Source organism: Pantherophis guttatus, chromosome 5 (genome assembly GCF_059756535.1).
Source record: "Pantherophis guttatus breed Tessera chromosome 5, ASM5975653v1, whole genome shotgun sequence".
In the NCBI taxonomy this organism is placed as follows: Eukaryota; Metazoa; Chordata; class Lepidosauria; order Squamata; family Colubridae; genus Pantherophis; species Pantherophis guttatus.
The window spans coordinates 64,401,655-64,427,457 of record NC_142067.1 but is presented as its reverse complement, the minus strand read 5'-3'; the positions used below and the strand labels follow the sequence as shown (position 1 = coordinate 64,427,457).

General features: G+C 43.7%; 1 protein-coding gene across 4 annotated transcripts in view; it reads left to right on the top strand.

Annotated features, from left to right (window-relative positions):
• The first annotated feature begins 981 nt into the window (after positions 1-981).
• SYTL5 (synaptotagmin like 5) overlaps positions 982-25,803 on the top strand; it is a 219,226-nt gene continuing 194,404 nt past the window's right edge. For 2 of the 4 annotated variants that reach the window (XM_034423804.3, XM_087871277.1), the window contains exon 1: positions 982-1,263. The gene's annotated coding sequence lies outside the window, so the exon portion shown is untranslated. The remainder of the gene's footprint in view (positions 1,264-25,803) is intronic. The other 2 variants (XM_034423803.3, XM_087871275.1) reach the window with 1 other exon arrangement.

The window sequence follows — 25,803 nt, the reverse complement described above, 5'->3', positions numbered from 1 at the left end:
GAGCTTTCAGACATTTTATTACCAAACTAGATAATAATACTTAACCACACACACATACACATATATATATACAGTAACTACCATGCTTTATTTAACCTGTATTTTGTATAAATTAGTCCCATATTTCATTATACTTGTCCATACAGTCTATCATTAATACAATGTGTTTTGTGATCACACACACAAAATGTAGAGAAGACACTGATTTGAATTGATGAGCTCTGCATCACCAGGGGTGAGATTATTTTAAACAGGATACATTTTACAGCTAAGCAAAAAAGAGCCATATAATTGTATCCGTTAAAATAATTGGGCCAAGTCTCCACTGACTTGTATTCCAAATACCAGTGAGCTTGACTTGTTTAATTTAGAGTTTGCATATACTGTGGCATATGATTTAGCAAATAATGTGAATCTACTCAATTATGGTTTATTAGAGCATGTTAAGCAAAAATATAAAATAGTACAAAATATAAATCAGACCATCAGCAATGCTCCAATTTCACATGGATCTTTCTGCCTGGAGCTCCACATGATCCAAAATATATGAATCCCCAAAACAGAAGCAATCTGTTCCAAGAGCATTGTGCATCTGTTTTCCTATTCATATGAGACATCTTAAGTGACATTTCAGAATTTTTTATCAATGCAATTAAATAACAGCCTTGGAAACCATCTAATATCAACAGTGGCAGATCATGGTTGTACTCCCTATTTTTTCAGTTCTCCTCACCTCCTCTATTACCATTAAAACAGCACCCCCTTGCTCCGCAAGCATACTGCATATGCAGAAACGGGGCAAACGTTATTTGTTGACGCTGCTTGTCAGTCTGGACTCCGGTCCCCTTTTTCTGTCATTGTCTTATATTATCTTTGAAGTCTCTCCCACTTCCATGGGGAGTGCATGCAACCGGCTTTCCTTGCGAGTCGCCTCCCTTCGAATCTCACTGCGCTTCCGGAGCTGAGCCAGCAGGAGGCTCTACTGGGTTCCTGTTCCAGAAGGACAAGAAGATCTGCGCCAGGACTGGGACGGCGGATTTTCTGTAGGTTGTTTTACAGGCATCCATCCTTTTCAGTGGCAACTCGTTTTTGTTTTTGTTTTTGTTTTTTCCTTTCTCGAGTTAGAGCTGAAAGACTCTTCCGACGTTCAATGGGGGATGGCCAGGAAGGCTTCTTTTGCGAGCAGGCAGAGGTGCAGAAAGGTAAACCGGCACCGTGACGGCAGGAGCAATAACAGCAGCAGCAGCCACCGCCGTGGGAAAGGTAAGCGAGGACTGACTTCACGGTGGGTTAACTTGGCTCTCCTCCGGCCGGTTTCCCACCATTGGAGGACTATGAATGTCGCCCGCTTGTCCCTCACAAGCCCGGACCGTGCAAGTTGACGGTGCCTCGCCAGTCCAGGGCAAGAGTGAGGTAGCTGATTTGGAACAAGCAAGTAACCTATGAGCACCTTTCATAATCTCCAGGCTGTTTCCACCTTTTCTTTAAGAATTTTACAGTTGGCCTCTCGAAACGCAGGATGGTCGATGTTGACGCTTCCATTTTATACTTGTGTTTTTCTTTTCTTCCACGTAGCAAGGGGAAAGTGTGCTCTGCAAGGGGGAGGCGGCGACTTGGAGTGATCCTGTGCGGGAAGGTGAAGATGCTTGCTTTCTATTGAGAACAACTGAAAACAAGTAGTTTACTTTTTCCCCTCCTCATCTTTGCAAACCAAGTTTGCTTCGGGCAGTTCTGATTTGAGATAGAAAAGGAGAGCGTAGATGCCTATTAAACATTGTTCCTTGTGATTAGGATTACTTTGGAAATAAGGATGGAATGCGGTTATTATTATTATTATTATTATTATTATTATTATTATTATTATTATTATTATTATTATTATTATTATTATTATTATTATTATTATTTATTGGTTAATCTTTAGTGAGATTCACAGCCTTTGAGGCTGGTTAATAGCTCAGCAGCTCGAGTCCTAACCAAGGACCTAGGAACTGTTAAGGTATCGTCGGAGGATGTAAGCTGTTCCGAGTAAGGTGGTTTTTTGTAGAGTCAAAATGTTCAAGTCCGGCAAATTTAGAATTTCTAAATAGCGGGGTAGCCCTTTGGGTATTGCTCCGAGGGCTCCAATTACAATCAGTACAATGCATGATTTCTTTTTCCACAGTCGCTCAACTTCAATTTGTAAGTCCCGGTACTTTGTGATTTTTTCTTGCTGCTTATCTTCAATTCGTGCATCACCAGGTATTGCAATGTCAATGAACCATACTTTTTTCTTTTCAACTATTGTTATGTCAGGTGTGTTGTGGACCAAGTGCCTGTCAGTCTGAATCCTAAAGTCCCACAAGATCTTGAGTTTCTCATTCTCTAAAACTTTCTCAACCTGATGTTCCCAGTGGTTTTTGCTGTACTCAAATCCAAACTTCTGGCACAATTTCCAGTGAATGATTTTAGCAACACGGTCATGGCGTTGTAGGTAGTCAGTTTGTGAAATTTTGCTGCACCCACTGATCAGGTGGTCAACTGTCTCTTCTTTTTCATTGCAGAGGTGGCATTTGCTGTTGGTGGTAACATGTTGAATTTTTGCCTTCATACAGTTTGTGGCTAGGGCTTGTTCTTGAGCTGCCAAAATAAAGCTTTCTGTTTCTTTTTTCAGTATTCCTGATCTTAACCAGTTCCAAGTTAGTTTCTGGTCAGCTTTGCCTTCAATACTTTTCAAGTATTGGCCATGCAGAGCTTTGTGTTTCCAATTTTCAGCTCGCTGCTCAATTACTTCTTTCTTATATTCTGCTTTTGTTTTAGTTGTCTTTAAAAGGCCTCCTTTATTTACTTCCTTAATCATTGGTTCTTCACTTTTCTGGATGTAACCATTCAAGCTGCATTTTTCTTCTTCCACAGTCTGCTTTACTTGTAGGAGTCCTCGATCACCCTCTGCTCTTGGTAAATATAATCGGTCAACATCACTTTTAGGGTGCAAGGCATGATTCATTGTCATAAGCTTCCTTGTTTTTCTGTCCAAATTGTCTAATTCCATCTGGGTCCAGTCAATTATTCCTGCAGAATATCTAATCACAGGTATAGCCCAGGTATTTATGGCTTTTATGATGTTTCCTCCACTCAATTTGGACATTAATATCTTACGAATTCGTCGAATGTACTTGGCTGAAGTTAATTCCTTGACTTTATTATGCATTAAGTCAGAGGTTTGTAAAATTCCCAAGTACTTGTAGCCTTCTTCTGATTTTACTGCCTTTATCATTTCTTCATTCTCTAGTTCTATTCCATCCTCTTCTATGATCTTGCCTGCTTTGGTTGCTGCTATTATTATTATTATTATTATTATTATTATTATTATTATTATTATTATTATTATTATTATTATTATTATTATTATTATTATTATTATTATTTCAATTTGTATACTGCCCCTCTCCAAAGACTCAGGGCGGCTCACAACGCATTTAAAATCATTATAAAAAACATTTTAAAATTAAAAACATTAAAAACATTAAAACTCATTCACACCATTCATGGCCGGATCTCACCGGATTGCAAGAGCGAGATCAATGGCCCCAGGCCTGCTAGAAAAGCCAGGTCTTCACCGCTTTTTGGAAGGCCAATAGGGTGGGGATGGTCCAGACTTCAGAAGGTAACTGGTTCCAGAGAGCTGGGGCAGCCACAGAGAAGGCCCTCCCCTGCAGGCCTGCCAGCCGGCATTGTTTAGCTGACGGGACCTGGAGGAGACCAACTCTGTGGTATCTTACCGGTCATTGGGAGTTATGCGGTAGAAGGTGGGCTCGAAGATACCCTGGCCCTGAGGCATGTAGGGCTTTAAAGGTAATAACCAACACCTTGAATTGTGACCAGAGACCAATAGGAAGCCAGTGCAGCTCGCGGAGAATTGGTGTAATGTGGGTGTACCTAGGTGCTCGGGCGGCTGCGTTCTGGACCAACTGTAGTCTCCGAACACTTTTCAAGGGTAGCCCCATGTAGAGCGCGTTGCAATAATCTAACCGTGAGATGACAAGGGCATGAGTGACTGCGAGGAGAGCCTCCCAATCCAAGTAGGGTCGCAATTGGTACACCAGGCGAACCTATGCAAAGGTCCTGCTAGCTACAGCTGTCAGATGTTGCTCTAATTTTAGCTGTGAGTCTAGGAGGACACCCAAATTGCGAACCCGTTCTGAGGGGGACAATTTCTCTCCCCCCCCCGAACCGAGGATGGACAATCAACATAGTCTTTAGGAGGCAATACCCACAGCCACTCGGTCTTGTCTGGGTTAAGTTTGAGCCTGTTGACTCCCATCCAAACCCTCACAGCCTCCAGGCACCTGTCCATCACATCCACTGCATCACTGAATTGACGTGGGGTAGAGATATACAGCTGGGTATCATCAGCGTATTGCTGATACCTCACCCCGTATCGTTGGATGATCTCACCCAGCGGCTTCATGTAGATGTTAAATAGGAGGGGAGAGAGGACCGAGCCCTGAGGCACCCCACAAACGAGGGGCCTAGGGGTTGACTTCTGTCCTCCTACCAACACTGACTGTGATCGACCAGAGAGAGAGGAGGAGAACCACCGTAACACGGTGCCTCCCACTCCCAGCTCCCTTAGTTGTCCCAGATGGATACCATGGTCAATGGTATCGAAAGCCGCTGAGAGGTCAAATAGCACCAAAATGGAGGAATGACCCCCATCTCAGGCTCGCCAGAGGTCATCCATCAGCGTGACCAAAGCAGTTTCTGTGCTGCAGCCAGGCCTGAAGCCAGAATGAAAAGGATCTAGATAATCCGTTTCCTCCAATGACCACAGGAGCTGAAGTGCCACCACTTTTTCTACAACCTTTCCCACAAAGGGTAGATTGGAGACTGGACGAAAGTTCTTTAATTCTGCTGGATCTAGGGAAGGCCTCTTGAGGAGAGGCCTTACAACCGCCTCCTTTAATGGTTGCGGGAAGGCCCCTTCCCTCAAGGACTTGTTAACTAAAGCCTGGAGCCAGCCTCGTGTCACCTCCCTGCTGGCCAAAACCAGCCAGGAGGGGCACGGGTCCAACAAACAAGTGGAGGAACTCATCGCTGCTACAGCCTTGTCCACTTCCTCAGGAGTCACAGGCTCAAACTCATCCGACACAATAGGACTAAGACCTGCCCCCATCATCTTGGTCGGAATTGCCCAATCAGAGTCCAGGTCCATCTGAAACTGAGCGACTTTATCCGACAGAAACTGCACAAACTCCTCAATTCTACCCTGCAAGGGCTCCTCCACTCCCCCTACATTAAGGAGGGAGCGAGTCACCCTGAATAGGGCAGCTCGGCGCGAATTCATCACCCAGTTATAATTCTTGTTTCAATCTGTCAAGATAATATGACTTTATCAACATTTTATTCATTTGCAAAGATACCCATTTCTTCCCAAAACTGATCCTGCTGAATTCAGTAGCTGTTTTGTTCAGACAGTGGAGCAGGAATTGTAGGTTGGCTCTTCAGAAGGGTTTAATATATGATTAATTACACTCCCTTTGACAATGCTACTTATCTCCCCCACCCCCAGTCTCTCATGGACACTTTCACTTGCATACTGAATTTGGAAAGTAAACTGTGCAGATGAGTCTTTTTCAATGATAAAATCTGAAAGCTCAACACTGAAAGAAAATCTACTAAGCACTAAAACAAAAATGGTGTACCCTTGCTAGGCTTTTTGGTTTGTTTCTGAAAACTGAAGTGCCTTTGAGATATGAAGAGTGAGATCAAAGGAGTTGTAGTATAGAAACTGTAGTATGACAGAATTAATTGACATGCCAAAAGAAATTTCCCCTTTGCGTATGTATTACTCAATGGATCACCACTCATTGCATAAACTGCCTTTGAAATTCCCGATACTTTAGAATGGAGCCTTCTTAGCCTTCTGCAAAGTATCAGGGCAGACGTTACTGAATAAACAGGGAAATTCAAATAAAATATTAACAGTCCAATTTTATAGGCATTTATTAAAAGAAAGACTCAGTATTTTCTGTACTGTCTAATCCCATGAAAGGATGCTCAGAAGGCAGCCAACAAATAGTATTAATTTATGTGTACATATATGAATCACCTAAGCAAATTTTCATGTAAGGTAGGAATTTGAAACAGTGGACTGTGCGTGCCCTGTCAAGGGCTAAAGTCCAAAAATCGGAAAGTCATGTTTTATTTTGGAAGACAGGTTATAACGGGTACTTTAAATTTCTGGAAGACTTAAAATATCCTTTGGCTCTATAAAACCCTTTCCAGAATTTTAATTAATGCAGCAAATTTTGAAAAAAAAGTGTTAGCCCACTAATATGGAGTGTCAGGGGCCGTAAAGGAGATGTTGAATTGCTAGCCCTCAGGTCAGCATTTTTAATTTCAAATTTTTGATTTTTGACAGCAGTTTGCCATTACTTCCTTGCTTAGGGCTAAGAGACACTGCTCCAAGATCACCCAATTGGCTTTGTCACCCAACTGGGCTAGAACTACAACTCATGGTCTCCCGGTTTCTAATTTGGTCCTTTAACCATTATACTAAATGGGTTCAAAGTTACATAAAACCAAATACTTTTTATAGTGGATAATATCTTATTCAACCATAATTTGCATACATGTGTGTTTGTGCATTTTTAGATTTCAATCCAGTCTGGATGTTTTACAAAATCTTTGAGAAACAATGTTAAATTTTGTCTGCTTATCTAGATAAAATACTAACTTATCTAGTAGACTGTTTTATGCAGACCTTGTAGCATTTGTTTTATGCAGATGAAGGAAAAGGATTATTTTTATTTTTTTATTTATTGAATTTATATTTCCGCCCATTCGCCCTGGCGACTCAAGGCGGCTTACAGAATATAAAACCACATTTAAAACAATAAGACTAATAAAAATCAAATAAATAATATAGTATAATGTAATAAAATCACCCCCCGCCCTGGTGACAGCAGATCACTAGAGCCATTTAATGGACTCCATCCCACTCTGGATTCCCCAGGCCCACTGGCAGAACCAGGCCTTCCAGAAGAGTATTAGAGTGGGGGCCGTTCTAATCTCTGGGGGAATGATGCTCCAGAGAGAGGGAGCCACCACAGAGAAGGCCCTTCTTCTGGATCCTGCCAGGTGTATCTCCCTCAGGGATGGGACCCGCAGCATTCCCTGCCTCCCCATTCTAATGGGTTGGGTAGATGTAACTGGCAAGAGAGGGTCCCTCAGAGAACCTGGTCCCAAGCCATGAAGGGCTTTAAAGGTGACAACCAGCACCTTGAATTGCACCTGGAAGCAAATCGTCAGCCAATGCAGCTCCCGCAGGAGAAGTGATACGTGTGCACACCGGGGTCTGCACAAAACCATGCAGGCTGCTGCATTTTGCACCAACTGGAGCTTCTGGATGCTCTTCAAGGGCAGCCCCATGTAGAGCAAGTTGCAATAGTCAAAACGGGAAGTGACTAGGGCATGAGTGACTGTGAGTAGGGATTGTTGGTCCAGGAAAGGACATAACTGGCGCACAACCCGCAGTTGTGCAAAGGCCCTCCTAGCCAGGACCTCTGTTAGGAAATGATTTTACATAACTTGTTGGGTTGGCAATATATAAAAGATCATTATTTATTTATTTATTTATTTTATTTATTTATTAGTTCGATTTATATGCCGCCCTTCTCTGGAGACTCAGGGCGGCTTACAATGCTTTAAGCAATAGCCTTCATACTTTTGTATATACCTGCTTAGTAGGGCTTTTTTGGGCCCCCCTAAGCGGTGTTCTATTTTATACAAAGTCAGCTTATTGCCCCCACAAATTGGGTCCTCATTTTACCTACCTCAAAAGGATGGAAGGCTGAGTCAACCTTGAGCCTGGTGAGAATTGAACTCGCAGTAATTGCAGGCAGCTGGCAGCTAAGTGCTACTTTAACAGCAGTTTTAGTTCGCTGCGCCACCAAGGCTCTTTATCATTATAGCTTTAAGACTGCTGTATTGCTATATTGCATCATACTGTGTCCTGATTAGTTAGTTCTGTAGCCAATGTCCTTAAGAGGGAGCTAGAAACATGGTTTGTTTCTCTTTGCTGATCTTTGCTCTTTGCTGTGTTTTGCTACTGTTTGCAAATACAGAAGAACTGATTTTTGTGTATGACTACGACGACTGGTAAGAAGACTTCGTTATTGGATTATCCCTGGACTATTGTTTTACTATCTACTGCTTTATCTTTGTATGACCTGTACTGTTTATTGGACTGTGCCTTATTACTATTTCCTGAAAGTAAACACAACTCAGTGTATCTCTGTGTTGGCTGTGTTATTTCATAACTACTCTCAATCGCTTTCTACTCAAGGGTTGCTCTGCGACTTACTTAACATTGGTTATGGGCCCAGAATACTGAGAGTTAGTGTGAATACACAGTACCATATTCAGACAGCTGTTTTTGTGGTTTATTGTCCAAGTGAAGATGGCACAAGAACAGTCAACCAGCATATCTGGTAACCCGTTTGGATGGAACAAACTATGTTTCCTGGTCTATGAAGTGCAGCCTACTTCTGCGTAAAGAAGGACTATGGACTGTAGTTCATAATCCACCAGATGCAACTGCTTAGAATCCAGCAGATGATGAAGATGCAAAGAAAATAGCCAAATTTAACCGGGATAATGAAAGGGCTCTTTGTATAATCGAACTGACACTGAGTGACCAGCAGTTAGTCCATATTTGTGATGAGGAGTCTGCTGCCAAGTGTTGGGACACTTTGAAGAGGATTTATGTTCGTGATAGTGTGGGTGCACACATACACCTTACATGTAAACTGTTTAGAGCTTGTCTTCTGAAAGGTGGAGATATGTTAGCTCATCTGGAGTTTATGAAAGGAACTTTACAAGAGCTACATGAAAAGGAGCTGATTTTCTCAGAGTTTCATCAGGTTTATATCATTCTTTCCTCTTTGGATGAAAGTTATGATGACTATGTATCTTCACTGGAAGTCTTGACCAGAGATGAACTGACATTGACTGGCATAACCGGAAGATTGTTAGAAGAGTCCAGAAGAAGGCAAGATAAAGACCAACTGAGAAAGAGACAACCACAGGAAGAAAACCTGTCTTCAACTGCTTATACTGTTAGAAAATGTTTTTCTTGTGGGGCTAAAGGTCATATAGCTAGATTCTGTAAAAAGGGCAAGAAACTGAATAGTGGTGGTCAACAGAGAGCTAAAAAGAATGTTAGTTTAGCTATATCTAGCTCAACTACAAATGTAAACCATGATTTGTGGGTAGTTGACAGTGGAGCATCGCAGTCAATAATTAATAGTAGAGAGAGGTTTGCTAGCATGACTAAGAGTAAACAACATGTATCATTAGCCAATGGATGGAAAATGAAAGTATCTGGAGAAGGTACTGCATATTGTTCATGTATAAATGAGTATTTACCTATGTTGTATGTACCTAAGCTAAAATTTAACCTGCTATCTGTGAAAGCATTGTTAAAAGCTGGGTTTGTCGTAACATTTAGGGGAGATAAATGTCTGATAGAAAAAGATGGTACAAGTGTTACTGCAAAGTTAGAGAATGATTTGTTTGTTCTGAATGATGATCCATTAATCATGGCTAATGCTAACTCAGTTTACGATAACACGAAGCCACATGATGAATGCATTCACTTGCTTCATAGGCGTTTGGGATATGTAAACTTTAAGATGTTAAAGAAAACTCTGGAATTATCTGATGGGATAAAACTAAAACCTTGTAAAAAACATTTAAACTGCAATGCTTGTAGTCAAGAAAAGAGTAAGGTAACTCCTGCAAACAGAGTTAATGGGTTTACAACCAAGGAACCTTTAGAAGTAGTGTTTGCAGATATCATTGGTCCTAAAAAACCTAGTTTAGGAGGAGCCTTTTATATATTGAACATAATAGACCATTTTTCCCATTATGGTTTCTCTTACCTTATGTGTTCTGTCCCTGTACCCCACACGCACCCCCACAGACGGCCTGGAGTTAATAAGTCACATGATAAAACTCTTTGAAGATAAAGCTGGCAGCAACCCAGTGGCTAGCTGCCAATTCAGACTTTACTCACACAAAACAAAGATTAGACTGCCAGCATTCCGATAAAACAGGCAGAGTGTCAACAATACAAGGATTAATCCAAATGCAGTCCGATAAAGCAGGCAAAGTCCAGTAACACAAAGATCATGGAGTATTTCCAGTTTTTGCTCATCGCAAACTGAACTGGCCACCACACCCACATTTATACCCTGTGGGGTGTGGTCCAGTGACTCAGCTAATCTCTGGCACGCCTTCCCTTCTGCTGTGCACGCTTCTCCCTGCGCCTCTGTCGCGGGTCCAGCCAGCACTTATCTTCTTCATCGCTGTCCACCTGTGGCTGCGGGGACGGGCTTGGCTCTGAGCCTATCGTTTGGCCTTCGGTGTCCTCCGGAGGAATTGCCAGAGAGGAGGGTCCTGGAGAGGGAGACCTTGCCAACTCCTCTCCCTCACTCTCAGAGTCTGCATCTGTCGATAGCCCAGGCTCAGGCAACGGAGCCACAACATTATGAAAACCAAAGCAGAAACATTCCAGCATTTTTCAAACTGGCTGAAGTTTGCTGAGAGGAAAAAGAAACACAAGGTTCTTTGCCTGGTAACTGACAATGGTACTGAGTTTACCAATAACAGTTTTGTAACTATGTTACAGAAAGCTGGCATTGAACACAAGCATTCTGCCCCTTATAGACCGCAACTAAATGCATATATTGAACGCAGAGGGCAAACGTTGCAGGCTATGGCTCGAACCATGTTATCTGATTCTGGTTTGCCTGAGACACTTTGGGGTGAGGCAATAATGTGTGCTAACCATGTCTTGAATAACATAGTCAATTCAACAACTGGTGAATTACTATTCACACGTTGGCATAGTAGAAGACCAGAATTAAGTTATTTGCACACATTTGGAGCCCCAGCATGGGTTTATATTCCCTCGCAATTGAGGCGAAAGGGGCAACATAGAGCAAAGAAGCTGTTTTTTGTTGGTTATGAATCCAACCACAGGTCATATAGATTTTGGGCGCCAGGTTACTATTAGCGTGCCAAGTTCCTGGAGCATGTTGGTTGGAGTAAGCTTGAGCAGGAATCTGACAAGGTAAATGATAGTGTTATTGTGGATACTCAAGTATTTGCTGATAACCCTGATAATGAGATAATTGAGGAAGAACCTATTACTGTAAAGGAAGAAGAGGTTATAGGGGAGGTAGAAGAGGAAATACCTATACCGAGTCCTGAGGTACCTAGACGTTCAACTCGAGAGAAACGTCCACCTGATAGGTATCAAGCAAGTGTTGTGTGCCAGGTGAACATAGAGCCATCTAACTTTAATGAAATTAAACTGTATCCTGAAAAGGATCAGGTAGCTTGGAAGAAAGCGATGGACAAAGAGCTGACATCATTGAAGGAATTAGATGTTTATGAGAACGTTAGGCTACCACCAGGTGAGCATGCAATTGGTTGCAAGTGGGTTTATAAACTAAAAACTGGTGTGGATGGGACTGTTACCCATAAGGCAAGGTTAGTTGCTCAAGGATTTGCTCAGTCAGATAAAGACTATGATGAAGTGTTTGCACTGAGTTTGAGGGCAACTACGTTGCAAGCAGCAATAGTTTGGGCAGCTAAGAATAGATACAGGATAAACCATATAGATGTTGAAACTGCATATCTGCATGCATCATTACAACATACGATCTATATGAAGAAGCCATTAGGTTTAAATACTGATGGGAAGACTGATTGCTGGAGACTGAAGAAAAGTCTTTATGGCTTAAAGCAGTCAGGTTATGTTATCAGGTTGTTAATGAGTTAGTTGCAATGGGTTTTGTAGCTAGTATATCTGATCCATGTTTATTTAAGAAAGAGAAAGATGGTTTAGTTTCTTTATTATTGCTATTTACTGATGATATAGCACTTATTACAAAGTCTGAAAACGAAGCAACCGAAATTGTTTCTATGTTGCAAAAGAAATTCAGAATTAGGAATTTGGGAGAAATTAAGCATTATCTTGGTCTTGATATAGTTAAAACTAGTAAAGGTTACAAAATTTCGCAAGCCAAGAAAGTAAGCCAATTACTGAAGCATTACAATATGGAACTCTGTAGGTCTGCTAAAACACCAATGAGTCAGGATTTTAAACATAGTAATATTCAAAGTCCTGTATTCAATAGGGAAATATATCAATCCTTAATAGGCAGTCTATCATATTTGAGTAATTGGTCTAGGCCAGATATATCTTATAGTGTGAACCAACTGGCTAGATATAATGCTGAACCTACTGAAAGGCACTAGCAAGCTGCTAAGCGAATACTTAGGTATCTGAAGCAAACGATTTATTATTCATTATATTTGGAGCCTAGTAGTGACCTAGTTCTAATGGCATATGCTGATGCAAGTTTTGCAAATGATCTACCTACTCGTAAATCAACATCAGGTATTGTGGTAATGTTGGGTAATGCTTTGATAGGATGGAAATCTATTAGGCAAAAGCATATTAGTTTATCTACTATGGAAGCCAAATTTTCATGTTTATCCTTGATCTGCACTGAATTTATTTATTTATTTATTTATTGGTTCGATTTATATACCGTCCTTCTCTAGAGACTCAGGGTGGCTTACAATGCGTTAAGCAATAGCCTTCATACTTTTGTATATATCTGCTTAATAGGGCTTTCGGCCCCCCCTAAGTGGTGTTCTTTTTTTTTATATATATATATAAAGTCAGCTTATTGCCCCCACAATCCGGGTCCTCATTTTACCTACCTCGAAAGGATGGAAGGCTGAGTCAACCTTGAGCCTGGTGAGATTTGAACTTGCAGTAATTGCAGGCAGCTGGCGTTACTTAACAGCACTTTAGTCTGCTGTGCCACAAAGGCTCTTCCATATTGTGTATATATTATAAATAATTGTTAATTGATATAGGATTGAATGTGAATGATCCGTTTATGGTGTACGAAGATAATCTGCAATCAATATGGCTACTAATTTAGCTGTAAAAACATGGTCTAAGCATACTGATTTGCGATATTTAAACGCTAGACAGTGTGTAAAAAGTAAATTGATTCAGTTAGAGTACTGCATGACTGAACACAATATTGCAGATCATTTCACCAAGGCTCAGGGTGCAGTTAAGGACAAAGAGAGTTGTGAAAACTATGGTTTAAGAATGTAAAGTATTATATATCATCCTACCCAAAGGGGAGAATGTTAGGAAATGATTTTACCTAACTTGTTGGGTTGGCAATATATAAACCATCATTATAGCTTTAAGACTGCTGTATTGCTATATTGCATCATACTGTGTCCTGATTGGTTAGCTCTGTAGCCAATGTTCTTAAGAGGGAGCTAGAAACATGGTTTGTTTCTCTTTGCTGATCTTTGCTCTTTGCTGTGTTTTGCTACTGTTTGCAAATGCAGAAGAACTGATTATTGTGTATGACTACAACAACTGGTAAGAAGACTTTGTTATTGGATTATCCCTGGACTATTGTTTTACTATCTACTGCTTTATCTGTGTATGACCTGGACTGTTTTTTGGACTGTGCCTTATTACTATTTCCTGAAAGTAAACACAACTCAGTGTATCTGTGTGTTGGCTGTATTATTTCATAACTACTCTCAATCACTTTCATGTGCACACCCTTTCTACTCAAGGGTTGCTCTGTGAGTTACTTAACAACCGCCACCTGCTCTTTGAGTAGGAGTTGTAAAACCAGAAAAACCCCTAGATTATGCATAGGGTCTGTTTCGGGTAGTGCCACCCCATCCAAGACCAAAGATGGCAATTCTCCCTGATTATATTAGTATTATAATTTAAAAGTCTAGTGGTTATGGCATCAGCCTAGAAACCAGGAAACTGTGAGCTTTAGTGCTGCTTTAGGCATGGCTGGGTGACTTTGGGCCAGTCACTCTCTCTTAGGCCAATCCACATCACAGGGTTGTTGTGGGGAAAATAGGAAGGAGTATTGTGTACTCCTTGGCCACTTTGAGTTACTTATAAAATAATAAAGGTGGGATAAAAATCTAATGAATAAATAATTCAAAATACATGATTAATATGAAGTAATGGTAACTTGAGTAATTAAACAATTTGATGGAGTATGGCTGGGGGATGAGCTGGGCCTCTGGCTGTTGCTCTGAGGCCTCTTTCAGCTGCTCGCCTCCTCTGGCCTCCTCATTCTGCCATTCAGCCTCTCCCCTGACTCCCCAATGGGGAAAGGAGGGGAGTCCCCTCCTTATGCTCATCATCTTCTCTCTTTTCTGCCACCATATGATTGGGCCCCACTTTGATAGCCCGGACATCCCCAAGATCACTGCCTCCGTCATTTCTGGTGCTATTATGAACCGGATGATCTCCTGGTGCTCGCCTATCTCTAATTGCACAGGTGCGTTGGTCAGGTGCGTTGTGGGGGAGCTTCCTATGAGGGACCCATCCACCTGCTCAAACTTCATGGACTAGGACAGCTTCTTCACTTGTATACCTAGTTTCAGCACTGTGGACAGGTTCATTAAGGATCAGATGCAGCCCACGCTTATGAGTGCTTTCAATTCTCCCTGGGGTCCCGACTTGGGCACTATGATCCTCGCCAGGATAGAGAAGAGGCGGACGGCTCCACTTACCATCAGGTCACCCTCTCCCTCGTCTTTGCTCTCATAAGAGGCCAGCTGCTGGTCTTCCTCGTCCAGAATTCCCTCTCCTTTGCTATGAGGGAAGGAGAACTCTATGGCCTCGTGTGTTGCGTTCGACCTCTCTCTTCCCTTTTGTTGTGACTTTTTGGCTTGATGGAAGTGCCCCCCCTCTTGGTGGGGGAGCTGGTGTCAAGCATTCGACTGCCGTATGGCCCTGCTGGCCACACCAGAAGTATAGGATGGCTCTGCAGGCTGGGGTGACCGGGGGAATGGCCACCAGAGCAGATGTGAACCTTCATCCCATCAGGTGCCATTCTTGATTTCTCTCTGGCTCGGCCTCCATCTCTGTGACCTTCCCTGATTCTTCTCTGTCCTCCTGAAGGTGATCAGGTGGGCAGCTGGGGCTTAGGACCCCTGAAGGTTTGTTTGCTAGTTAAAGCTTAAGAAGTGAGAGCTGGTTTACTGTTAAGGTTCCAAGTGATGAACCCAAATGAGTCAGCACTTTGAGGCTTTTAGTTTCTTCAAAGAACTGCTTTATTGAGTACATCATTTCAGCACAGATGAACTTAAAACCAGCTCTGGCTATTTCCTGCACTTTCAGTACAATTAAAGATTAGATAGCTCCCTCCCTCCTTGTCATAGGTCACATTGTCCAATTAGGTGATCTGGCGTCTACTTGGTAATCTCTTCCAGCATCTGTTGGGATGACCTTGGTTCCCATGAGATAGGAAGTTGTTGATGTCTGGTCTGACATTCCAAAGCTCCCTCCTCTCCCCAAAGTGTGTCAAGCTGAGAAATAGAGAAAATTGGTTCTGATGGGCCCAATCCATTTTGAAGTTGACAGCAGTATTGAAGGCAAACTCTGCAGTTCAATCCTGACCAGCATTCCATCCTTCCAAAGTCACTAAAATGAGGACTCAGATTGTTGGGGACAATATGCTGACTGTAAACCACTTAGAGAGGCCTGTAAAGCACTATGAAGTGGTATATAAGTCTTATTGCTATTGCTATTGCCAGGACTGAAATCTGTTAAGAAGTTACATAGTAATTTCCTTTATATTCTCATACTGGCTGGGGAATTCTGACAATTGAAGTCCATACATTTGAAAGTTGCCAAGGTTAAGCAACACTGTTATGGCAGGCTTTCGGATTTCAGTGACTGGAAACAAAGGAATTTGAGACAGGTTAGGAATTGTCAGTAGTTTCCAGCTAAAGGATAGGAGGTAGCATAATTCACTAGCAGGGAAAGGTTTATAGCAATGGCTGAATACTGTTTACAGAATAAAGATGTGACACTATACAGATTGCTATTTACCAATTGTTAAAGCAAACTTCTGTCTTGGAAAAATGGGAGGGAAAGAGGAATATAACATTTTTGCAGCAGCATCTAATTTTAAAGGAGATGTTATAAAGTTGCTGAATTAGGAATGGGAGGTACCGATCCATGTTCACGTTACCCATTTTCTCCTGAAGGAGAAGTGTTCTCTCTACTTGGAGAATAACAAAGACTAAATTGTTCATTGGCATCCTTCAGTCTCAAGAGACTATGGTATCGTGCTATGGAAAGAGGTCCTAAAACAGCATCTAGTGTGACTAAAAAGGCCAATTCGAGAGTGGCAATTCCTTCCACACGGAGGGCAGATACATTCTGTCCCCTGCCCAGCCCCCAGATTTCACTGGTTCTGGGACTGCCTCTTTGCTTCAGCCTGCTGAACAAGTGTCTCTTCGAATTGGAGAAGGCCATGCTGCGTCTTTAGCCTCCAAGCTGAATAATCTTCTTCTGCGCATGCCCCAAGATGGCGCTGTTCGTGTAAGACCCGTCCGATGATGGGACGGTTTCTGGTCATTTGGGGGTCTGGGGAGCTGACTTGACCACCTGCAGCCCCAGCCCCAGCTGTGGGAGCCTCTGCCCAGCCTGTTGAGGGCTTTTTCGCCCTCCGGAGCATTGCGGCTGGGCGGAGCCGACGTGAGAGGCGCTGCGGGAGGACGGCGGCCTGGGTGCGGCAGTTTTCTTCTGCGACGGAGGCCGCGGAGGCCGCGGAGGCCGGGGCGGCCCTGCCCCCAGCTGTGGGAGCCTCTGCCCAGCCTGTTGAGGGCTTTTTCGCCCCCGGAATATTGCGGCTGGGCGGAGCCAACGCGGGAGGCGCCACGGGAGGATGGCAGCCTCTTCTGTGCTGGAGGCCGCGGAGGTCGGAGCGGCGGCAGCTGTGGGCGCAGCGGCGGCGGCATGGAGCGGGCCCTTCCCTCCCAGGCCCTGGATGTTGTTCCGGTGGTCCTGGGATGTGCTGAGGGGCCGGTTTTCCGGACGGCGTCGACGATGGCAGCTGAGGCGGCAATGGCAGCTGTGGCTCAATGGCAAGACGATGGCGGCGGCCTGGTGCTTAGTACTGAAGAAGGGGGGGGAGATATGGCCGCTCTGTTTCTGGCCTTACCATCTATACATGGATTAGACCATCTGACCTGGGGGCTGGAGTCTGGAAGCGGGAGATACAATCAGGGGGATTTATGAGGTTCTGGGGGTTGGAGAGGCTGGAGTGCGGCCAAAAAAAAACTGGTCATCTGGTCGCCTCGATTGATCTCTCCCCCCCCCCCCATGCCTTTGACTTGGTCTTTGGCTCCCCGCCTCCAGACTGTATCCAGCTGTATGTTATCCCTCCCTTTTGAATATCTTCTCTCCCGCGGGTTCAATATCATCATGCCTCTATGGTTTGGCTCCTTTTCCATCTTGTGCCCCAAGCTGGAGGGTGTTTGGGCAATTGTCATGCGGGAGCTGAGGGAGTTGTTGCCTTTCACCAATGGAGGAATAGACCATCTAACTTTCCTAAGCCCTTTCCATCTGGGCTAGCCACCGTGAGAGGGTGGCTTGGATCCTTACCTCCAATTTTGATGAACTGACACGGGACTCCTCCCACTGCAGTGAGAGGGCAGTGGAGTCCAGCCCACCGGCTCTGAGGTCCATCTTGCTCCAATACCTTAGACTATTCATCAAACTCCTGACCAGACTTTCTACCTCTCATCTATGTATGGCTTATACCTCAGCAGACCTGCTTGCGCTGCGAGATGCCCCCCTCTCGCGGCGATGGCCTTCCATGTTATCAAAGGCCTACCTTAAGGACGGGTTTTGGAGCCCTGAGAGGTGGCATGTTTCAAAGCGGGGATTAAGGGGTTTTTTAATTAGGGTTTTTAATAATTTTTTAAGGGGAACCGGGAGGACAACCAAAGGGGATGGGGGGGGTAATCCACCAAGGTCAGAGCCGAGCCCGGCACGGGGTAACGGTTTGGAGGACACTGGACGAGGGAATGGGGAGGGAGCGGAGGGCTATCCCAATGAGGGAAATACCATCAGCACGGTGGTTGGGAGGGGCAGATATGGCGGGAGCAGGGGGCCACATCATGTGTTGGGGACGCGCACTTGCTGTTTGAGAGCAATTGCGCGCCCCGGCCCCCAAAGCTCCCCTCGGATACTAGGTGGCTTAGATACTCAGGACCTGGGCCTGCGGCTGATGCTGTGCAACGCTAGGTCTGTGGTAAATAAGGCCCCCCTCATTCACGATCTTATCCAGGAGGGGGGAGCGGACCTGGCTGGTATTACGGAGACCTGGTTGGGACCGGAGGGAGGAGTCCCTCTGGTCGAGATGTGCCCACCAGGTTTCAGAGCATTCCATCAGCCGAGAGCCCAGGGGAGGGGCGGGGGGGTGGCGGTTATTATTAAAGAAGGTCTTGGTCCGAGGGAGACCACTGTGCCTCAGACTGCCGGATGTGAGTCCCTCTTCGTGAGATGGGGTCATGGGGTTCAGATGGGCTTGCTGCTTGCGTACCTGGCTCCCTGCCGCGTGGCAGCAGCCCTGCCTGAGCTACTTGACGTGATAGCCATGGTGGCAGTTGATACACCCAGGCTTATGGTCATGGGTGATTTCAACTTGCCATCCGTTGGTGAAACGTCTGGGATGGCTCGGGAGTTCATGGCTTCCATGACGGCCATGGACCTGACCCAGTTAGTTCATGGCCCCACTCACGGGGGGGGGGGACACACTCTAGACTTGATTTTTGTCTCTGGCCAGTGGTTGAGTGATCTTGTTATAGGGGATATAGACATGGAACCCTTGTCATGGTCAGATCACTCACTCCTTCGTCTGGACCTTCGTACCGCTACACCCCACCGCAGGGAGGCGGTCCCAATTAGATGGGTCCGCCCCAGGCGCCTGATGGATCCTGATAGGTTCCAGACGGAGCTTGGGCCAATTCCTGATGATCTGGCACACGACTCGGCCGAGGACCTGGTAGCTGCCTGGGATCGGGCGGCTGGTGGGGCCTTGGATCGAGTCGTGCCTTTGCGGCCTCTGACCCGCTGTCGATCCCTCGCGGCTCCTTGGTTCACCGAGGAGCTGAGGGAGATGAAACGCCGGAAAAGACACCTAGAGAGCGGTTGGAGGGCCAGTCGCGCTGAATCTGACCGAACACTGGTAAGGTCGCATATTAAGACCTACCTAGTGGCGATAAAGACGGCAAAGTGTAATTACTTTTCTGCCTCTATTGCGTCATCAGGGAATCGTCCGGCAGCCCTGTTCAGGGTAACCCGCTCCCTGCTCCATCTGGGAGCGTGGGAGGATCCCTTGGAAGGCAGGGCGGAGGATTTCGGACAATACCTGTATGACAAAATCGCTCAGATCCGGGGGGACTTGGACTCTGAGTGGGTAGATCAGGGCAGGGTGACGAGGAATAGTCTTGAGAATGTTATCTGGGAGGAGTTTGATGCTGTGACTCCCGATGATGTGGACAGGATTTTGGGGAGACTTAGTGCGGCCACATGTTTACTGGACCCGTGTCCCTCCTGGTTGGTACTGGCCTCCCGGGAGGTTACACGAGGCTGGCTCCAGGGTGTTATCAACGCTTCATTGAGTGAGGGTTACTTCCCCGCGGCCTTGAAAGAGGCAGTGGTGAGGCCTCTCCTCAAGAAGCCGTCCCTGGATCCGGCAATATTGGCCAACTATCGTCCTGTCTCCAACCTTCGCTTTCTGGCGAAGGTTGTTGAGAGTGTGGTTGCGCGACAGTTTCCGCAATTCCTGGAGGAAACATCCTATCTGGATCCGTTCCAGTCTGGTTTCAGGCCTGGGCACAGCACGGAAACGGCATTGGTCGCGTTGGTTGATGATCTCTGGAGGGCTCGGGACAGGGGTTGCTCCTCTGTTCTGGTCCTGTTAGACCTCTCAGCGGCTTTTGATACCATCGACCATGGTATCATGCTGCACCGGTTGGAAGAGTTGGGGATGGGGGGCACCGTGTTACGGTGGTTCTCCTCCTTTCTCTCCGACCGGTCGCAGTTCGTGTTGACAGGGGGGCAGAGGTCGACCTCGAGGCCTCTTATATGTGGAGTGCCTCAGGGGTCGGTCCTCTCGCCCCTCCTGTTCAACATTTATGTGAAGCCGCTGGGCGAGATCATCCGTGGCTTTGGGGTGAGATACCATCAGTACGCTGATGATACTCAGCTGTACATCTCCACCCCAGGCCACCCCAATGATGCCCTTGAAGTGATGTCCCAGTGCCTGGAGGCTGTACGGATCTGGATGGGGAGGAACAGGCTCAAGCTCAACCCTTCCAAGACTGAGTGGCTGTGGTTCCCGGCATCCCGATATAGTCAGTTGACTCCATCACTGACTATTGGGGGCGAGTCTTTGGCCCCCACAGAGAGGGCTCGCAATCTGGGAGTCCTCCTGGATACACAGCTGTCCTTGGAGGAACATCTGACGGCTGTAACCAGGGGGACCTTTTATCAGGTTCGCCTGATCCGCCAGTTGCGGCCCTTTCTTGATCGGGATTCCCTGTGCACAGTCACTCATGCCCTCATGACCTCTCGCCTTGATTACTGTAACGCTCTCTACATGGGGCTCCCCTTGAAGAGCACCCGGAGGCTCCAACTGGTCCAGAACGCAGCAGCGCGGGTAGTGACGGGAGCAGCCTGGCGCTCCCATGTAACACCGCTCCTGCGCGAGCTGCACTGGCTCCCAGTGGTCTTCCGGGTGCACTTCAAGGTGTTGGTTATCACCTTTAAAGCGCTCCATGGCATAGGGCCTAGCTATCTCCGAGACCGCCTGCTGCCACCGACGACCTCCCATCGACCCGTGCGCTCCCACAGAGAGGGCCTCCTTGGGGTGCCATCAGCCAAACAATGCAGGCTGGTGACCCCCAGGGGGAGGGCCTTCTCTGTGGGGGCTCCCACCCTCTGGAATCAGTTGCCCCCTGAGATAAGGAGAATCCATGACCTCAGTGCCTTCCGCTGTGCCCTTAAAACCTTCCTTTTCCAACAAGCTGGGCTGGCCTAATTCTTTTTAAGTGTTTTTAATTGTTTGGTTTATTGTTTTAATTAATGGGGCCAAATTTATATACATTTTTTTAACTGTATTTTAATATTTGTATTTGATGTTTTTATTTGGCTGTTCACCGCCCTGAGTCCTCAGGGAGAAGGGCAGTATACAAATCCAAAAATAAATAAATAAATAAATAAATAAATAATCGGAAGTCAAGGTTTCCCAGTTGTTAATGTCCATTCCCAGGGCCTTTAGGTCCCTCTTGCAGATATCCTTATATCGCAGCTGTGGTCTCCCTCTGAGGCGCTTTCCCTGCACTAATTCTCCATACAGAGATCTTTCAGAATCTGACCATCAGCCATTCTCATGACATATCACAGCCAGCATAGATGTCATTGTTTCAATAGTGTATACATGCTAGAAATTCCAGCATGTTCCAAGACTGCGCTATTTGGAACTTTGTCCTGCCAGGTGATGCCAAGAATTCATCGGAGACAGCGCATATGAAAGGTGTTCAACTTTCTCTCCTGCTGTACGTAAAGAGTCCAAGACTCACTGCAGTACAAGAGTGTGCTCAGGACGCAGGCTCTATAGACCTGGATCTTCGTATGTTCCTTCAGCTTCTTATTAAGCCATACTCTCTTTGTAAGTCTGAAAAATGTGGTGGCCACTTTACCAATACATTTATTCAGCTTTGTATCTAAAGAGAGAGTGTTAGAGATAGTTGAGCTGAGGTACACAAAGTCATGGATGACCTCCAGTTCTTGTGCAGAGATTGTAATACAGGGAGGTGAATCCACGTCCTGACCCATGACTTGTGTTTTTTTCAGGCTGCTTCTCAGTCCAAAGTCTTGCCAGGCCTTGCTAAAACTGTCCATAAGTTGTTGAAGGTCTTCAGCAGAGTGAGCAGTGACGGCAGCATCATCAGCAAAGAGGAAATCCCGTAAGCATTTCAGCTGGACTTTAGACTTTGTTCTCAATCTAGAGAGATTAAAGAGTTTTCCGTCGGATCTAGTCTGGAGGTAAATACCCTCTGTTGCAGTTCCAAAAGCATGTTTCAGCATGACAGCAAAAAAGATCCTGAATAAAGTTGGCGTGAGGACACAGCCCTGCTTCACTCCACTTCGAATATCAAAGGAATCTGAAGTTAAGCCATCAAAAACTACAGTGCCCTTCATTTCCTCATGAAAGGACCTGATGATGTTGAGGAGCTGAGGTGGACATCCAATCTTGGGGAGAATTTTATAAAAGCCGTCCATGCTAACCAAGTCAAAAACCTTTGTAAGATCTATGAAGGCTACGAAAAGTGGCTGTCTTTGTTCCCTGCATTTCTTCTGCAACTGTCTAAGGGAAAATACCATGTCAGTAGTGGACCTGTTGGCTCGAAATCCACACTGTGATTCTGGATAGACTCTCTGCAAGCACCTGGAGCCTCTTCAGTACGACACGGGCAAGCAGCTTCCCTACAACACCAAGAAGAGAGATGCCACGGTAGTTGTTACAGTCACCCCTGTCACCTTTGTTCTTATACAGTGTGACAATATTTGCATCCTTCATGTCCTGTGGTACTCCACCTTCCCTCCAACAAGGACAGAAGATTTCATGCAGTTCAGTGGAGATGTTCTCTTTATAGCACTTCAGAATTTCAGCAGAAATGTTATCTTTCCCGGGTGTCTTGCCAGAGGCAAGGGAGTCCAGGGCCGCATTTAGTTCTTCTAAAGTTGGTTCACTGTCAAGCTCCTCCAAGACAGGCAGGCATTCAATGTTATTTAATGCTTCTTCAGTTACCACATTTTCTCTGGAATATAACTCAGAGTAGTGCTGCACCCAGCGTGCCATCTGCTGTGCTCGGTCCTGGATAACCTCACCTGTAGCAGACTTCAGAGGGGCAGATTTCTTCTGTGTTGGACCTAAGGCCTGCTTGATGCCATCATACTTCCCCTTGATGTTGCCTGTGTCAGCTGCTATCTGGATCCGAGAGCAAAGCTGCAGCCAATAATCATTAACACATCTCCTGGTGGTCTGTTGGACTTTGCTATGAGCAGCTCGCAGAACCTGTAGGTTGCGCTTACTGGAACAGGCTTTATATGCAATTAGAGCTTGCATCAATGGCTGGTGTCAACTCCTCCGAATGGGCTTAAAACCAATCTGCTGTCTTTCTGATCTCCTTACCAAATACTGACAAGTATTCTCTCTACTTGGAGAGTAACAAAGACTAACTTGTAATTAGTGTATAATAGGGTAATCCAGTTTAAAGGGAGTGTCATTGATTATTTTAATTCTTTTAGAAGATAATGATTGTACCACCTATAATCATTTCTCCATTCTAAGTGGCTTCCAGCATGGTTTCTTTATTCTAAATGATAGGCATGGAACAACAATGGTGAAAGGTATTGACAAGCAAATAAACTTGTAGCAGTATTCAGTCCTGTAACTGAATTAGTGATATCCTAATTAAATGGCTGGCTATGCAGATCACCTTGCCTTAGAAGATGCCAATGATAGTTGCTGGCAAAACATCAGGAAACCTGTTGTCTAGAGACCACAATCGCTAAACCTCAAAGCCCAGAATGAAGCTACTTACCCCAGAATGGAATAACATGGTAGGCATGCCCCTTCATTGTCATTCAACTACAATGTATAATATTTACAGTATATTGTACTCAGTATCTATTATTAATATACCAGGAGATTTTATTCCTCACTGAAGCGGTTCTATTTTTTCAATTCAAGGTTGGAGAATTGCATTTTAGAAAATGATTCAAGCAGAGAGTATGAGTCACAGCATTTGATAAAGAAAATATTTTTCCTGGACAAATTTAAAGCTGGTACAATGAAAGCATATTTCTAAAATTTGCTTCTTGAGAATAAATTTTCTTTCATATGGCATGTATTTGTGTGTGTGTGCACATGTTTAAGGAAGGTATAGATGAGCAGTCCTTCCAGTTGCCATTTTGTGCAACACTTGCTCATGGTAATTAATTTCCATCACTTGGCAAAACAAAATCAAAAGTATTTGTTCTAAATACTCTACATTTATATCACAATAGGTCTGCGTTTGTATCACCAAAATATGAAGTTTCAAAAGATACATATTCATCTTTCAGTAATTCAGAGAGATCTGATTAGAACACATTGCAAGCTTCGTTATCTCATGTTGGAAGAAATATCCAGTTCCAGTTCCAAGCCAGTTCCAATGGAGGCTGGAGGCTGATTGGAAAGATGATTTAATGATGAAGCAGAATCACATGGATGGTCCTGGGCACCTGACTACATAGAGTTGAGAGTGGGTAGTTTTTGTTTTTGTTTTTTGCAAAAAAGTTTTTTTTTTTAACCAAACATACCAATTACATCTTTTTGGAACAGAGCTTTGATGCGGTCATCAATTTTTTGTCATCTTTAACAAAATTTTGTATATTCTATTTTGCCATAACACTTACTTCTCAATCTTAAATCACTTATTCAACTAATACCATCTTAAAAAGAGTTTACTCTTATTTACTTAATCAAAAGAATTACCCTTCTATTAACCCACCTAAAATCTTAAATCAGTTAATAACTCATAGTACATTTATCAAATTTAAATCTTATCTCTAATCTTAAAAATATAGCAATTTAACATTTGACATTTAGACATAGTTCTTAATTCAAATAATGCTATTTCAATTTTCTTTTCTTTTTTGTTTAAGTAAAAGTTCAAATTATTACAATTGTTAGACATATTTAAACAATATCCCAATTATAGCTATCAATTTTCTCAAACAATACCTTCCAATATCTTAATAAAAATTGATTCATTATTTCCATTTATATATTTTCTTTTTACATAATCTAATTTTACCTTTTCTTTTATCCTTCCACTGTTAATCCCAGTGTAATCATCTTTGTTCCACTGTTAATCCCAGTGTAATCATCTTTATTTTTTTCACCGATAATCCCAGTGTAATCTCTAGGAACCTTCTTTTATCATTCTACTGTTAATCCCAGCATAATCATCTTTTACTTTTGTAAATATATTATTCAAACATATTTAAATTATTACAATTGTTATAGGTATTTAAATAATATCCCAATTATTATAGCCTTCAATTTTCTCAAATGATACCTTCTAACATCTTAATAAAAAAAATAATTCATTATATCTATTGCTATATTTTCTTTCTTTTTAAACGTAGTCTATTTTCCATATATTTTAGCTTCATTCCATATTTCATTTCTAAATATCTGTAACATATTTCTTCTCACATTTGTTGATCTCAATATAGTCATTTTATAAATCCAAATCCTGGACTTTTTAAAATTTCCCTTAATATTTTCCAATCTTTTATTCTTTTATCATTCACTGTTAATCCCAATATAATCATCATTATATTATTGTTAATTTCAATATAATCATCATTATGTTATTGTTAATCTCAATATAATCTCTAGAGATCTTTTTATTACTCTTCACATATTCAGTTATTTATTCATGTTTAATCATAATATCTTTATCTTCTTTATTTTCCACTTCTGTGTCTTATTTCTCCATCTCCATTTTCTTGTTCACTCGTGTATACTCCATTTCAACTTTTATGTCCTCAAATTTTTGTCCTCTATGCAACATTATAGTTATTCCTCTTATTTCCATTCTCCAAGTCAAATAAATCAATTTGTTCCTTCTCTGATTCCTACGCCCTTTTTTTTTAGGTTGATATTATTCCAATTATAAGAGTTCCGTTGTGTTCCCTTCTTTTTATTTTTTTAATTCCTCCAAAAGTCAAACCACTTGTAGACAAGAAAAACCTCCACAAATTCTCACAGTTGTTATCTGTGAAGTTCACAATTTTCCAAAACAAAAAGCCAAGTT